The following is a 15,866-nucleotide window of genomic DNA, read 5'->3' on the forward strand; positions in this document are numbered from 1 at the left end:
GCCAGGTGGGGAAGAAAAGAAAAGAGGGTAAAAGGTTCTTTTGATTCTTATTCCAAAGCCATTTATTTTTCATACTCTAGCCAAATCAGACTTATCAGGTAAGTAGATCACATTTCTTCTATTTAAATCCTGAGGCAGAAAAATAAAAAGATGATGTCATCCCTGCTGGAAAACAGTCCTTCCACAAGTACCAAGGGAAGAGGAGAGAAACTGTTCTTTTCAATCTCATCTCGGGAGAAGGAAGAAAAAAGTTATGGAAACAGCAGGTATATAGGCAAGAACTTGAAGCATACTCTCTTTTTAGACAACTAAGGTGAATGGGAATATTTTAGTAAGAAATGACAGCATTGGGATGAGAGAGAAGTAGGCGAGGGATGGTCCCTGGTTCCAAAGTCCTCACTTACATAGATGAGCAGGCAGTTGTATCCACAGGGATCTGAGAGCTGGGCCTCAAGTCAGTTTTCCTTTCTCTGGGCCACCCAAAGGTTCTGCACCAAAAACAAAAAATGCAGGGGTGGGGGGGTCTGAGCTGGTTATCCCCACCGACAATCCAGTGTCTAGGAGAAGGCTTGGGAGCACTGGAGACAAAGTGTAAGAACCCTGCCCTGTCCCTGAGTCTGGTAAAGCTAAGATGCCCTAGAATGATCAAATACCACAGTTCCTAACCCTAGAGTACTAAAACCAGTCATAAGACAAGCTCTGTACTGCTAGGATAGCCTCCTCACCTGGGTCTGTTTACCTCCCCACAGAGGCTGAATTGAACTGATTGGTTGCAGGAGCCAGCCTGGGTAAAGTCTGCAATTGATTCTCATAAAGGGCATAGCGTAGCAGATAACATTCGGTGGCAGCGGCCAGCACTCACAGCGGGAAACAAAGGCCTGCCCAGATTGGGTGCCTAAAGGAAAAAGCAGTTACCGGAGAAGTGTTTGCCTGGGGTGTTGTGTTTAGATTTTTTGGCGTTCTCATTTCTCTTTGTTTTTACTTCAGGTGAGAAAGACAGGCCTGCAAAAGAACGTTTATTCAACAAATATTTGTCCGTCAGCTGCTGTGTGACAAGGGCGACATTAGTTACTAAACACAATGTTCTCATCAGACTCCCTGAAGAAATCCACATTGGAATTGCTCAAACATCCAATGACCTGAGAAAAGGAAGATAAATAAGTCACCTTCCCACCCAGAAAGATTCCCACCTGGATCACGGTTCAGAAACCAAACCAGCTGAGTCAGCCGAAGGCTCCCCCTCGGAGGAGCTTAGCTTAAGGGGTGGGTCCTAAGGCCACTTCTCTCCCCAGCCAGGCTCCCAACAAACGGGAAAACTCAAACCCAGCTCGGTCACTGGCACTTTAAGAGCAAGGCTGGACCTGCTCTCACCTGAGCCTTCTGACCCAATTACCGAGTTCTGCAACTGAAACCTTCCCCCCTGGGAGCAGCTCACAGTGGGCAGGTGAGGTGGCACTCGGTACTCAAGTGCCCCCCACCCCCATGTTCTTGGCCTTGGTGTAGGTTGCTCTGTAGGACAGCAAAGTCAAGCTATCAAACCACGGAGAACATTTACCTTATAAGGAGAAGGGAATGCATATTCTCCCCAGGGCAAGTTCTAGCCTTCTCTTCCTCAGTCCTGGCCTGCGGGAAGGGGGATGGGGTAAAGGAAGAACAAAGAGAACAGGGAAATGGGCAGCAAACTGGTCCACCTAGTGAGGGGCTTTTGAGAATTTCTGTTGCAATATTGGTCAGTCTTGTGTCGAGGCCTGGCAGACATGTGAAATCCACCTCTTGACAGATCATGGGCTTTGAAGAACAGGGCTTATCCTAGTTGATCCACAGCACATCAAAAAAAATTAAGGCAACCAGGCCAACACGAGGAACTGCAGAGTGATGGGGAGGGAGGGCAGCCACCCTTAGAGGTCGATGGCGAAGATCTAGAGCCCTGCGTTCTCAGCATTCCCCCAAGATGGCAGTACACAGGAGCAACGCTGCCCCAGCCTCCTCCTCCTCCTCCATGCCCCACCTCCATCACAGCTAACCCTCTCCACCTTCTGAAAGTCGACCAAGATCTCCTCCACCTGCCACCCAGTACCTTAGACGATAAGAACAGGCAGAGAGGGAAAATTTGGAAGCAACCAAAATCACAGAGAAAAATATCTACTTAGACATTCAAAGGCTGCAATATCAAGTAGCCATTAACATCGAGGCATCTGAAAAATTTTTACTGGATTTGGGAAAATGTTTAAATATGTACTTAAGGGGGGGAAAAGGCATCATACAATATTGACTGCATAGTAGTCTCTCCATGTTGTAACATAACATGCACTTGTGTACATAAGCACAGAGAATTTTTAAAAGGGAAAGAAATAATACATCGATGCAACAAGAAGTTCTTAGTGGTTACCTGGTGATAGGACTGTGGGTGAATTTTATACGTGCCTAAGTACTTTTATATACGATTCACATTTTCCTACAATGACATGTTTCGATTCACAATTTAAAAACAAAACACTACAAGTAGTATTTTTTTTAACCACAGGAAGCGAAGACATTTCTTGGCCACTGGGAGATATAAAAGATGATGGCCTTCAGCTAATGAAACCATGGTAACAACAATCCTCTCTATCTACATAGGCTTAACAGTTTTTACATGCGCTTTTATTTACAGTGTCTGATTTCATACTCATAATGAAATTATCATCCCCATTGTTATCATCCCCATTTTACAGCTGGGTTAACTGAGGCACAGCAAAGTGTTTTATCTGGGGCCTGGACCCAACACTTCTGAGTCAGAGTGTGCTGTACCATATCCTGCCACTGCACCCAGCCTTCTAAGTCCCTCCCTTCTTCTATACACCAAGAAGGTAAATGAAAAACATCAACAAAGATCCAAGCAGCACGGAGGGCCAACGAAGTGGTTAGGGAGGAGACTGCATGACACCCACCCTTAAACACACCTAAACCAGAGTTCTCTTTCAGAACACTCTCAAGACCCAAATCCCAATGCCCACAGAACAAGCTTAGCCTAGTTTAACTCAGCTCTGGTATCTCTAGCTGCCACCACAGCAAAATTCAAGGCCTGTGTCTCCAACAGGTATTCAACTAGCCAAAGAACAAAGATCTAACCCATCCACTCCCCTCATACTGGGCACTGAGCAGGGACACTATTAACCTCGCCAAGGCATAAACCATCCTCTCTCACACCCCCATTCCAGGGAACAGGTCCCCTACAAACACCCATACTGCCACCTCTGCAGCCCCTGCCCAGACTAGTTTCCAGGAACACGGCCACCCCAAAGCCAAGATTCAGTCGTCAATGGTTTTGCTCAGAGTAAAACACACACCCTCATTTCTTGCAGACAGGCCTCAGTAGTGGTCCTGCTTTTTCCCTTCCTCCTGGAGAGACCTGAAATGCCATCTTCCAAGTTCCCCAGTCTTTCCTCCATTTAGTTTAGCCCTGTTCAGGGGTAAATTCTGGGCCTCTAGCCATAATTCCCACACCCTGCCTCCCTGCTTGATTGAAGTTGGGAGCTGGAGAGAGGGAGCTACAGGGTACAGGTGCTGCTGTCACGCATTATACAAACATCGAAAACTACTCTCCTGGGTCAGCACCAGCCTTCACCAACCCCTACTCAAACGCCTTCTTCCTCTCCCTTCCCTGGCTTCCACTTTTGACATCCACCAAGAGAGCAGGGTTGGGGTAGGGATGACCCCTTTACCACACAGCAGGCTCCCTGTAAACAGTGGCAACCTGGGCCTGCTTTCCAGTCAGGCCGGGAAGACACTCTCCACTTCTCTATACCAGCCCTCCAGCCGTTTCAGGCGAAGAGGGCCTCACCCCCAGAGCAACCACGCCCGGCGCCACCCTCGCCAGCACGTATCTTAGCTACTTGGAAATTCACGGGTGTCTCTCAGGCCCAGGGCAGGGGCCTGACGGTGCTAAACAAATCCCAGGAGAGGAAACAAACTGGCTAAAGTGACTGGCCGCCCCGACGCGCAATTTCCCAAAACACCCACCAAGATCAAGGGCCGGCCGGCCTGGGAAATTCCCTCTTCCGAATCCAGGGGCCTGCGGAGCAGTGAGCTGGGAGGACCAGCGTGGTGCAGGAGCCTTAGCGCTCCCCGACGGTTGGTGGGTAGGGGCCCGAGAGCCGCACACTCCAGTTGGGCGGGAGGGAAAGGGAGTCGACGGAAGTAGGGGGTCGGTAAGGGCCCAGCGCCCCCGGGCTAGGACCGCCCGAAAGCTACCAGAAGCAGAGCGATGGGCACCCAGCCCTGGAGGGTATCCCCAAACAAAAAGATGTCCTTAAGCAAGCTTTCCTCACCACCACAAACTCTGGAGGGGACGCTTCTTCACCGGCGGGCGTGTCCTCCCTCCCTCAAGCGAGGCTCCAGACTTTGGCGTCCCCACCTTTCTTCAATCCGGCTGCCAGAAGCGAACGTCCCTCCGAACCAAGTCCCCAGTCAGGATCACCCGTCGCCACTGCTCTCCTCGGCCGGTTGGGCAAGCAACACCTGGCTCTGCGCAAGTAGGGACTGCAGGCTCCGCTCCCAGTCCCACACCGGCCCTCACCTTCCCCGCCCAGGTGAGCCAAGCTCACGTCAGCGCCTCGCCTCGGGACGCCGCGGACCCATCTGCCGTCCGGCCACGCCTCCCAGGTGTGGCCACGCCCCCCTGTGTTCAGGATTGGCGGGTTTCGAGAAATATGATACTCTGCGTTCCTGGGCGGCCCAGCCCCGCCCAGCCCTTTCCCCACCGCCCTCCCCCGCTTCTAATCCGGGCTGAGAAAATTCCGGGACTGGGGTCTAGATCTGACCCCTTGGGGCTGGTGGTCTTCTGAACTGGAAGCGACTGGGAGGAAAAATAAATCGAAAAGATTTAGATCTAAGTCGAGAAGGTGCCTCCCTTCCTTCATGACCCATAATCACCCTGCGGTATGGAGACGGTTAACTACAAATAAGGATTTAGAGATTCTGGGTTGGCCCTAATACCTGTGGGCCTGTATAAGTGGAGTGGGGTATGGGGAAGGGACTCAGGACACTTGGTCCCTTCTGAGGGAAGCCCTGTGGCTTCCAGGGCAGGAATTCTGCCTTCACTCTGCCTTTTACCCCTATGACCCTGAGTGAGTTGCTTAGCTGCTCAGTTTCAGTTTCCTCATCTATTTAATGAGAGTAATAGTCCTGCCTTTTCCAAATACTATCAGGTAATGATTAAAAGCATGGCCTCTGGAGCCAACTACTGAGATTCAAATCCAACTCCATCAGTTACTACAGACTTGGGCAAGTTTTTTAAGCTGTCAGGGCCTCAGTTTCTTACCTGTAGATGGACGTAAATAATAGTACCCACCTCAAAGGGGTGTTGTGGGCATTCAAAAAATTACTTCATATAAAATGCTTGGAACAGTATTTGGCACTTTCCAAGTGCAGTATAAATACCATTTTTATTGGTGTGAGGATAAAAAGTACCATATTGGCATTGCTTCATGGAATAAACAGACATCTATATTACCTGAAATTCAAGGCCTGTATGTCCCTTAACAGGTGCTTGATAAAAGTTCCCTCACCTTTCCCACTGCAGAGAACTCCAGTGCATGTAAAGTGCATGCTTAAGTGAGCTGTGTACTAGCACATGAGATGTGGAAGCACTAGGCTGTCACAGGTAAGAAGGGCCATAAGCAGGGTACTTAGGTTTTGGAGTTTAAAGCAATGAATGAGAGACCGTGATGGAGTAGTGTTATGACTGAATTGTGCCCCCCCCCCCAAATTCAGATGTTGAGGTCCTATAACCTGCAGTATCTCAGAATGTGATCGTGCTTGGAGATAAAGTCTTCACAGAGGTAAGCAAGTTGAAATTCAGTCATTAGAGTGGGCCCTAATCAAATACGACTGGTGTCATTCTAAAAAAAGGAAATTTGGACACAGAGACAGATAGGCATTGAGGGAAGATGATGTGAACAAGCCAAGGAGAGAAGCCTGGGACAGATCCTTCCCTCACTCAAAGTCCTCAGAAGGAACCAACCTTACAGACACCTTGATTTTGGACTTCTAGCCTCCAGTACTGTGAGACAATAAATTTCTGTTGTTTAAGCCACCCAGTCTGTGCTTTTTTGCAGTAGCCCTAGCAAACTAATACAGATGGGTTGGAGAGCTCCAGATTGGTAATACTGTGGACTTGATTCCTAGTCCCAATTCAGCCTAGGGACATGGCCAGCAAAGGCCTGGGAAGGCAGCAAGGCCCAGATCCTGACTCAGGCAACCTCTGTCTCAGTCACTGCTTGTGGCCACTCTTCCCTTCACTTAGGGGAAGGGAAGGGCTATCTCGTCAGCACAGCCAGCCTATTACTGCTGATGAGCTCACGGGACAAGCCATATCTTCCATCTGGCCCAGGGCTGGGCTCCTGAGACCAAGCAAACAGTCCACTGCAGGTGTGTGTGATGGAGGAAGACCACCAGGAGAGTGTCATTTGAGGGGAGCCAAAAGCCCAATGGCATACAAGTATGAGTGCACACACGGACATTCACTTTTCCAGTAGCTGAAATTACCATAACTAAGGTGATTTCTTAGTGATCTTCTTTGGAAGACACATTTTTTTTTTTTTTTCTTCTGCTCTGTGTGGCTTGTGGGATCTTAGTTCCCTGACCAGGGATTGAACCCCGGGGCCACAGCAGTGAAAGCTCCAAGTCCTAACCACTGGACCGCCAGGGAACTCCCTGGAACACACATATTTTAGAATCAGAAAATTTGAGCTGGGAGGGCCCTTCAAATCCTCTAGTCTAGGGATGAAACTGGCTTAGAGATGTTTGTTTGACTCACACGTTTTTTGGTTTTTTTAATTTTTTTAATTTTTTGGCTACATTGGGTCTTCGTTGCTGCGCATGGGCTTTCTCTAGTTGCGGCAAGCGGGGGCTACTCTTCGTTGCGGTGTATGGGCTTCTCATTGCGGTGGCTTCTCTTGTTGCAGAGCACAGGCTCTAGGCGCACGGGCTTCAGTAGTTGCAGCACACAGGCTCAGTAGTTGCAGCACGTGGGCTCAGTTGTTGTGGCACACGGGCTTAGTTGCTTCACGGCATGTGGGATCTTCCCGGACCAGGGCTCGAACCCGTGTCCCCTGCATAGGCAGGAGGATTCTCAACCACTGTGCCACCAGGGAAGTCCCCCACACAGTTTTTTAAACATTGGGAGATTTCACATAAACATCCAGATCCTTAGCATCTCTTGAAGAGTCAAATGCTCTGGACAGCCTAGGTCAGCATTTCCAACAGGCAACAGCTGCCCATTTAGAGGGAGTCTACAGTTAGCAGTCAGGACAACCTCATCATATTGGATTCACTCATTTACTTTAATTGCCCGATTTTGTAGGCATATGAGTTTGCAACCTCTAGTCCAAATATCTCTTTTTTAAAGGTGAGAAAACTGAGGCCCAGGGAGGTCAAGTGATTTGCTTAAGGTCACATAGCAAATTAGCCACAAAGCCAAGACTAGAACCCAAGCCCAGAGCTCTTCCCGCTTGGACCCTGTTCAGCACCCCAGCCAGAGTCTATTCTGACTGTGCTGCACTGGTCGTTAATTTTTTTTTTTTAAAGTTACCCATGCATCTAGACACGGTCGATACTATGGTGAACAACTCTTGTGTCACTCTACTGAAGAATCAATGAAAGGGAATAAAGCAGGAGGAATTAAGGTAGAGATCAGGAGGAAATTCCTGGCTCTTCAGATGATGAGAGCTGGCAATAGGCCACCCTGAAGTCTCCTTTGCTTGAGACATACCTCATCTGCTTGGTCTGAGGAATAAGAACATCTTGTGAGTCCCTGCAAGGGCTCTAGAGGAATCAGTTCTTCTATGTTCTCAAAAGAGCTCTCACGGGATTCAGACATCCCCAGTGTGGCTTGAGCCTGCAGTGTTCCCAGCATTTTGCCCTACGTCCCTGCTCAGGTGAGGCATTACTGAGTCACTCGTGAGTCTGAGTTTCAGGCAGTGGGATGTATGTTTGAGCCCAGAGGCCGTGATTCACAACTACAAGGAATCAGGGAATTTCCCTCTCTGGCTCCCAGGCAACTCTTACCTGGTGAGGAGGGGTCTTTTTCACCATCCTGTGGCTTTAGCCTCTGCAATATCAAACATATGACAATAAAGCCCAAATCCCAAAGCCCAAATGTGACCCAAATCCCACCCTCTTCTTGGCAGAGTAGAGGGCATGGCAACTGGAATCTTCCCCAATGGCCCGGTACAGTGGAGAGTGTTCCTGGAATCAGTGACAGCAAATAATCTCAGACTGGGCTGCATGTCAGTGGAGCTGCTGAAGAAGGTGTAGGGACTTCAAGCTAAACAATCCAATTCTGTGCTCTCTCAGAGGAACTCAGACCCCAGTCAGCCTCTGGAAGGCAATTCTGGAACCCATCAGGTCTACCCCAAGTCCTTTCTACGCCTTGGTTTACCTCTGGCTCCATCAAGTGTTTCAAGGTACTGGGGCTATAAATGGGCCTAACACATTGCCTGAACAACAACCTAAATTGTAGTGCACATTGGTGTTGCCCCTTCCTCTGTCCCCTTACCCTCCATAGACTGCATCCCAGAATGCAATCCAAATCCTAGAATCACTGAGATTTCTGCAACAGAAGCTGCAGCAGAAATCCATAAATGAATCTCACTTTCCAACCCAGACAATGAAACAGACTTTGGCTTGGGACTTTAGGAGAATTCTCCACTAAAGTGTTCAGAATTATTTGTTTCTGACCCTCTTCTTATCCTTGGACCAAGCTGAGCATTGGTAAGTGTTCTCAGAGAAGCAGCTTTCTTTATTCCAAACTTGGATCTGTATAAGAGGAGGAGGAGGAAAAAGAAGGCTCAGTAACTCCCTTGGAAGTACGCTGCCCACCTGGGGCCCTCCCTCCAAACTTCTTCCCTTCAGCGCCAATCTAACAGTCCACTTCCATCTCCCCTGGCAAAGAAAGTTATCACTGGACCTGCAGATAAAAGAGCCAAACAAGAAGTTACAAGTACCATGAACGTGAGGGTTCATAGTCCTGATTTCAAATATGTTTCCCTGTTGGGACAGAGCAGTGTCCTGATTTTGACTTTGGTCAGCACCAAACTACCTATCCTGTGATTATCTATGGCTATGAAATGAGATCGTGGATATGAAAGCTCTCTGAAATTGGACAAGTGCTGTGTGGATGCGAGGGCTTCTCACTGCTATTATCTGCTTTTGTTTCCTCCTGTAAATCATTCTCTCCAGGCCTCAGTCAAGTCCTTGAGGGCAGCAAGGCACAGGCCAGACAGGAACTCCTGTAAGTCAGGAGCTCCTGGCGCAGGGCTAGGGGCAGGGTGATCTCCATGAACGGCGGAGAATGTGTTGACTTCAGAAAAATGAGTTAGCTGGGGATACAGGATCATTGGGGGTCAGTGAGATGAAAAACTGGACTTCTGTTCAATAAGACTGATTGACCGAATGTGTTTTATCTTGTCTCCCTCCCCAGGCCATTCCAGTAAAGTGACAAGGAAGGAATAAAAAAAAAAAGATATTAACCCACAAGGTTAAGAGAGGACAAAGCACAGGCGGGGAGATAAGATGGATGAAAGATTTCAACAGAAAATATTAGGAGATGAAATATTACATCAACAAAAATAAGGAGTGGGGAGGGCTGATATTTTGATTTTAAAGCTTTCAGTACTATTTAATTTTTAAAGCAGATATATATAAAATTTAAGAAAAATATTATTATCAGTATTTTTTTTTAAAGGAAGAAGAAAGAGCACCTGGGAATCAGGAGAGACCTGGGTGTCAGATCTTTCTTTGGTACTTGGTGACAACAGAGCTTGTCACTGCCGCTGTCTGAGCCTGAGCCCCTTTATCTGAAGGAGCTGAACAAATCCCACAATCACCTTCTAGTTCTAACAATTCCTAGTTCTACAAGTAAATTATAGAGGCAACACTGACATCCTCAGAAAAACAACCTGTGCTTTGGAATTAGTCAAAATTTGTCTCAGATGTCCCCTCTTTCAATTCCTAGCTGTGTGGGCTGGCTGGGCCTCAGTTTACTCAACTCATGCATGAGGATACTGCCTATTTCTCAGGACTGACAAAAGGATTAAATGAAATAAGTAAAGCAACAAATAAGTAAAGCAGCAAATGTATGTTTTCTCCACTGCTGCACCTCCCATATTTAGGCAAGGATCTGGCACAGTTCTGGGCACCAGGCATTGGTTTAATTAAAACCTGAAGAGTTCAGAAATGAGTTACTGTATATTTATTCTTGGGGCAGGGAGAATGTGAAGCACCTCATTTCTGTTGATTGTATTAGGGGCAAGGTCCAAGTGTGGATATCAGAGCCTAGTGAATAATTCCTTTGAGGAGATGTAGCTAACTAAAGGGCAGACAAGGGAGGGCATGAATGAGAGGTTCTTTGACCAAGTACCAGCCCCACCTCCACCCCTCCATCCCTCCACCCCTCCACTGTGGGAACTTTCTCTTAACAGAGTCCACATACACCACCTCAACCTAGATTAGCCTCCTATTCCATTACCTATCGTTCTGCAGAAAAGGTAAAGATGGTGTCCCCAGGGATTTCCTCTCTCTTGAGTGGCTCTGGACTGGCACACTGATTTTCCACGCTATGGGCTGCCTTCCACACTAATTTCTCCACATCACTTAAAACTTTGGTTGTATAGCATTCAAAAAGGTCATTCGATCTGGATGCTGCTCCTAGACACCTACAGCTCGACCCCCCTCCTCAATTCCCACAGTCTGAATCCCAATTTGTCTGAGTTGAACTGAGGCCTACAAGGTGACTAAATGCCATGGAGGGTTTGCCCAATCCAGGAAGAAAGGGAAGATGTACATACAGATATAAGAGTTCAGTGTTGATCTCGTGTAACCCCTGACCACGAGAACATCCGAGTCAAGATCAAAAAAGATTTATATCTTTTCTAAGACAGACCCAAACCAGAGCCCTGGGTCCATCCCACATGAGACACAAGCATTACTCCTTCATTCATCCTTCAGTAAATATTTATTCAGCGCCTCTTATATGCCAGACAAAATCCCTGCCCTCATGAAACTTACTGCCTCCTATTGTTTTCTTTTGTTCCTACTGAAGCCCTCTGTTTAAACCTTCACATGTGTATCCTTCTACTATTGTGGCCCCATCCTATCCCCTACCCTAATCTATCCTAAGCCCCTTTGTGAGCTCTGATCGGTTTACTCTTCCGGTCAAAAACATTCTGTGATTTCCCAATGTTTATTGAATCAAGAAACTTGATTCACTCATCCAACAAATGTTTATTGTGTATCTACTATGTGTCAGGCTCTGTTCTAGGTGCTGGGGATACAGCAGTGAGCAAGAGAAACAGATAAAAACTTCTGCTCTCATAGTGCTTATATTCTAGTGGGGGAGATAGACAATAACCAAGATAAACAAGTACGATAAGTAAAGCATGTTAGTTGGTGATAAGTTCTAAGGACAATAAGGCAACAGGTCAGGAAGTGGAGGGGGCGAGGGAGAAGTAAAATTTTAGATAGACTAACCAGCAAGAAGAAGACATCTAAGTAAAGATCTAAGAAAATGAAGGAGGGAACCCTGGGGATAGCAGAGGGAATATGGGTCCAGAAAGAGAGGCTGGCAAGTGCAAAGGCCCTGAGGTAAGAGCACACTTTAAAGGATGAGCAGGGAGGTCAGAATGAGGCCCAGTGTCTGGCAGAGTGAGGAGAGAGGGGAGACGGTTGGGATGTGAGATCTGAGATCTAATAGCTGCAGCTTTTACTCTGATAGAGATAGGGGGCCACTAGGGGTTTTGAGCAGAAAAGTGACATGGGGTGACTTGTTTTGCAGGATCACTCTGGCTCCTGTGTTTAAAATAAAGAGAAAGGAGAAAACGGCCAAGCAGGGAGATGAGTTGGAAGGCCCCTTGCTGCCCCTCTTCTGTTTGTCCAATCACATCTCTTACTATTCCGCTACCCTGCAGCCCTAACAGACTCTTCTTCTCTGAACACACTTTGCAGCTGCTGACCTATCATCCTTGATGAAGTGGCCTCCACTTCGAATAATAATAACAACTGGAATAATAGCTGCTACTTATCCAGCATCAATAATTCCATTCAATTTTTTAAAAAGTATTGTCTAATTTCACTTACAGACATTATTTCATTTAATGTTTATATTTTGTCCCCACTTATTGGGAAAGCTGAGGCTTTTTACAAGTTGCCACCAATTGGAAGGTCCCTGGGCCCAACCATAAGATAAAGAACAATTGATTCCCCTTTGGTCTCAAGTGGACCATTTGCATCTTTGAGGGTCTCCAGACCATGTGACTCTCTGGGCATTTCCTCACAGGAAGCCTGCACAAAGGGAGAGGGAGATGTTTAAGATGACCCTTAAATGTCAATATTAATTATATGGATAGAAAAACAGAAGCAAAAGACATTTTAGGCAAAGAAAACAGCACTGCACAGGTTCAGAGGTACCACATGGGATGGTCAGGAAACTGCAGTTTACTGGTGTGTAGCATTTATAGGGATGCATTAGGCAGGAAACAGATCTGGAAGGCCTTGAATGGAATGTCATATCAAAGAGCTAGACTTTCTCCTATTTACAGTGAGGGAACATTGAAGGGTTTTAGGTAAACAAACAAATAAACAAAAATATTGTTTAAGTTTGAACAAGGTAAGAGTGTCTGGGAATGTCGGGGACTGTGTCTACTTGGAAAGCATGCGTTCCTTTTAAAGGAAGCAGCCAGAGTTCTGGCTGATGGTTGCTGTACAGAAAGACAGGCCCAGTTTTGCCACTGGGAAATCTAGATTTTTATATAAAATCTTCCAATTTTTTATATGTTTGCAACAAGTTTTTTAAAAATCTTGATTTCGTATAAAATTTTAATTGTATATAAAACCCCCATAGGATCTGCCCTCTGGGGGCTTCTGCCTGGAGTGTAAGTAAGCTCCAGGAGGACAGGGACTTTGTCTTATTTCCACTGTGCTCTCAGTGCTTGCCACAGAGCCTGGCACACAGTAGGTGTTCAAACATGTTTGCTAAATGTATATGTATGTGTTCGTTATTAGTATTTGTATTGTACGCTTGAGGAAACTGAGGCTCATGGAGGATAATAGATGACACGGGAAGTGGCCACACTCAGGTTCAAGTTCAAATCTCTGAACTTGGAAATAGACAAAATGTCTTGCAAGAGAGATGGATTAAGATAGACTAAGAGTCGAAGAGTAGAAACAGCTCTTTGTCAGACCCTTACACCACCCCCTTATCCCCTATCCAGGATGTGGGGACAGCTCAGATGTCCTGTGTGTGGCTCCACTTGATTTTAACCCCCCTGAGAAACTTCTGATCCCGTTCTCTGGGACTGTTTTCCCTCTCTTATCTTGTTCAGACCTAGGAATCAGAGATGAGGCAGCCCACTCACCACCTGTCCCTCCCCAGCACAGTGACATCTGTAAAACGTTGAGTTGCTAGCAGTAGCAGTTTCTTCTGGGTCTTTCAAATCCAAACAAGGACCCACCAGATCTTGCTGGCCAGGATCCTGGACGACTAAATCCCTAGGGGTACCAGGTAGCTACAAGGCTTTTTCTGATCTAGTTCACTCTTTTACAAACATTATTAGCAGAGCTGCTCATGGCTGCTGCATACATAGAAATGAAAGGAGGTGGGCTGTACAGTAGAAACTAACACAACATTGTGAAGCAACTATACTCCAATAAAAATTAATTAAAAAGAAAGAAAGAAATGAAAGGAGGTGGGAAGACAATAGAGCCGGTGAAGGGGGATTTGGGGAAATAAAATATCAGTGTTTGAGCCTTCTAAAATCAGAGTCAGGATTTCTGCTAAGATCTACTCAGTTGACATAAAATCAATCCTTCTTCCTTCCCCTCTTTCTTCCTCTCTTCCTCCCTTCATCAAATCAGACAGTAGTTTAGTCAGTCAAGAAACATTTGTTGTTCAATGTTCAACAGACTCCCATAATTGGCAGGTAATGATCTGAACGATGCCCATGAACTGTGTCACATTTTATTCATATATTCATATACTTTCAATTTATTAAGAGAGGATACGGAGAGAAGGAAACACTAGCATGTTTTGCCAACTATTACAATTCGCAGGGGAAAGCTGTTGTTCCTCTATACAATTCTGAGAGTAATTTACCAATTTCTGGACTCTTTCCAGAATCTTGTATTTGAAGGCACAGTCACGGCTCAGTGCTCTGCTTTCTGTACCAGAACCCCATGCACTGCATTGCTGGCCAGTCAGTTCATCTTGCACACATTCATTTTCCTTAAATGGATTTATTTTCAAGTCCATTGGGGGATTTTTCTTAAATTTAATCTTTAAAAGAGTCTTATCCAAGGTAAATGGATAAATTACCAGCTGGTAAATGGTGAGTAAGAAGCTGGCCAGGCCCGATCTGCCTGCCTCCGTGTCCTTTGCATTAGGTCATGGAGGGGAACCCAAGCTTTGGAATGTTAATCTTGCCCACAGGCCTGAAGTAATATCCCAGGATGTGAATGTGCATGACCATCTGTCTGTCCTGGGGGCGTGAAGAAGGCAAGATGCTCTGTCCTTGACCCTGACTGACTGAACCCAGGGGCTGGATCTGGAGGTTTAGGGGCCTGGGAACCTCTCTCTAAGTGCTTCAATGTCTGGAGGCCCCAAGAGTTTCGCTGTTTCAGAGCAGGCATGGCCACCTCCCAGTTGCTATTCTGCGCTGTGGCAAGTGCCAGCTTGTCTTCCCTTCCCGCCCAGCCTGGGAAACCGGAGGCATTTCTAGCTCAGGCCCAGACCCGTCCTGGTGGCCTGGATTCCACCGCCCAGGCAGAAAGCTCCTCTCAGCCCAGGGACCATTTCTCCCTGGGTTTTGTCACAGAGGAATTTCTGTTCCAGCAGTTCAGGGCGATGGGGGTGGGTGGGTGGCCACAGGCTTCTTCTCCCTTAAGCTACAGAGTGGTGGGGTGGATATCAGGGTGTAGAGAAGGAAAGAGGGGAGGGAAGGGAAGCTTGAGACATTCCATCCCTGAGGTTGTTTCATCCCCAAATCCAAGGCAAATAAGGGAGTTGGGAAGGTTGGACTGTCTGCCCAGCAGCCCAGTCCTGGGTCTCTGAAAGGAGGACTTTCTCGCATTCCCACAGGAGGGTGGGAAAGAGGCTGGGTCTGGGCAGGTCTGGAGAGCACCTGTTCCCTGTGGCCTTGGGGGAACACGCCCCGACTTGCTGAGCTCTCAGGTCGGAGTCTCTGGGTAGGAAGCCCAGCCTCTGATTGCACAGGGTGTGTGTGTGTGTTTGTGTGTGTGTGCGTGTGTGTGCAACAAATAATTTAGTGCATCCGTGCGCTTTTTGCTTATCTGATATTCAAATTTAACTGAGTGTCCTGTACCTATCTGGCAACCCCGATATAGGGGGCAGGACTCGGTTGAACTGGACTGAGACTGACACTCCTTCCCCCTGCCTCTCCAATTTCAGGGAGGCAAGGGCCAGTTTCTGGACACATAGCCCTGCCTTGACCTGCTCCCCACCCTGAAGCAAGAGAATTCCTTGGGCATTGCCTGTCCCACACAGCTAGGGCCCCTCGGACTTCAGACTTCAGTTCTGAAACTCCAGAGACTTTCATGTCAACGGGTAATGCTCCATCCTGGAGTCCCTTTGAAGATGAAAAGCTCTCCTGAGAACTGAAGTGCTCTGTTATTGTAATTAACATAATTAACAGCACTTTTGCTCATAGCCCTGTAGGAAACTGGGGACTTTGCTTTTTGTAAGAAATACCTACCTCACTCTCCCAGGAGATGGCCAACCTCTTCTAATCCAATACGAGGGTAGATGTCCCTGCCAGCCCCAGTCCCTGCTCCCACCTACCCTGACTTAGCCTTGTCTTTTTACTTGTTCAGAT

At 47.2% G+C, this 15,866-nt stretch overlaps 1 protein-coding gene across 7 annotated transcripts in view; it reads right to left on the reverse strand.

Moving 5' to 3' along the window:
* Positions 1–4,610, reverse strand: part of IRF6 (interferon regulatory factor 6) — a 38,046-nt gene extending 33,436 nt beyond the window's left edge. The window contains exons 1-3 of one of the 7 annotated variants that reach the window (XM_082468871.1): positions 4,311–4,608; positions 726–895; positions 405–488 (exon numbers count right to left, since the gene is read on the reverse strand). The gene's annotated coding sequence lies outside the window, so the exon portion shown is untranslated. The other 6 variants (XM_082468876.1, XM_082468873.1, XM_082468870.1 and 3 more) reach the window with 6 other exon arrangements.
* Positions 4,611–15,866: the final 11,256 nt, after the last annotated feature.

This window comes from Balaenoptera physalus (assembly GCF_965194825.1).
Source record: "Balaenoptera physalus genome assembly, chromosome: 1".
Classification (NCBI taxonomy): Eukaryota; Metazoa; Chordata; class Mammalia; order Artiodactyla; family Balaenopteridae; genus Balaenoptera; species Balaenoptera physalus.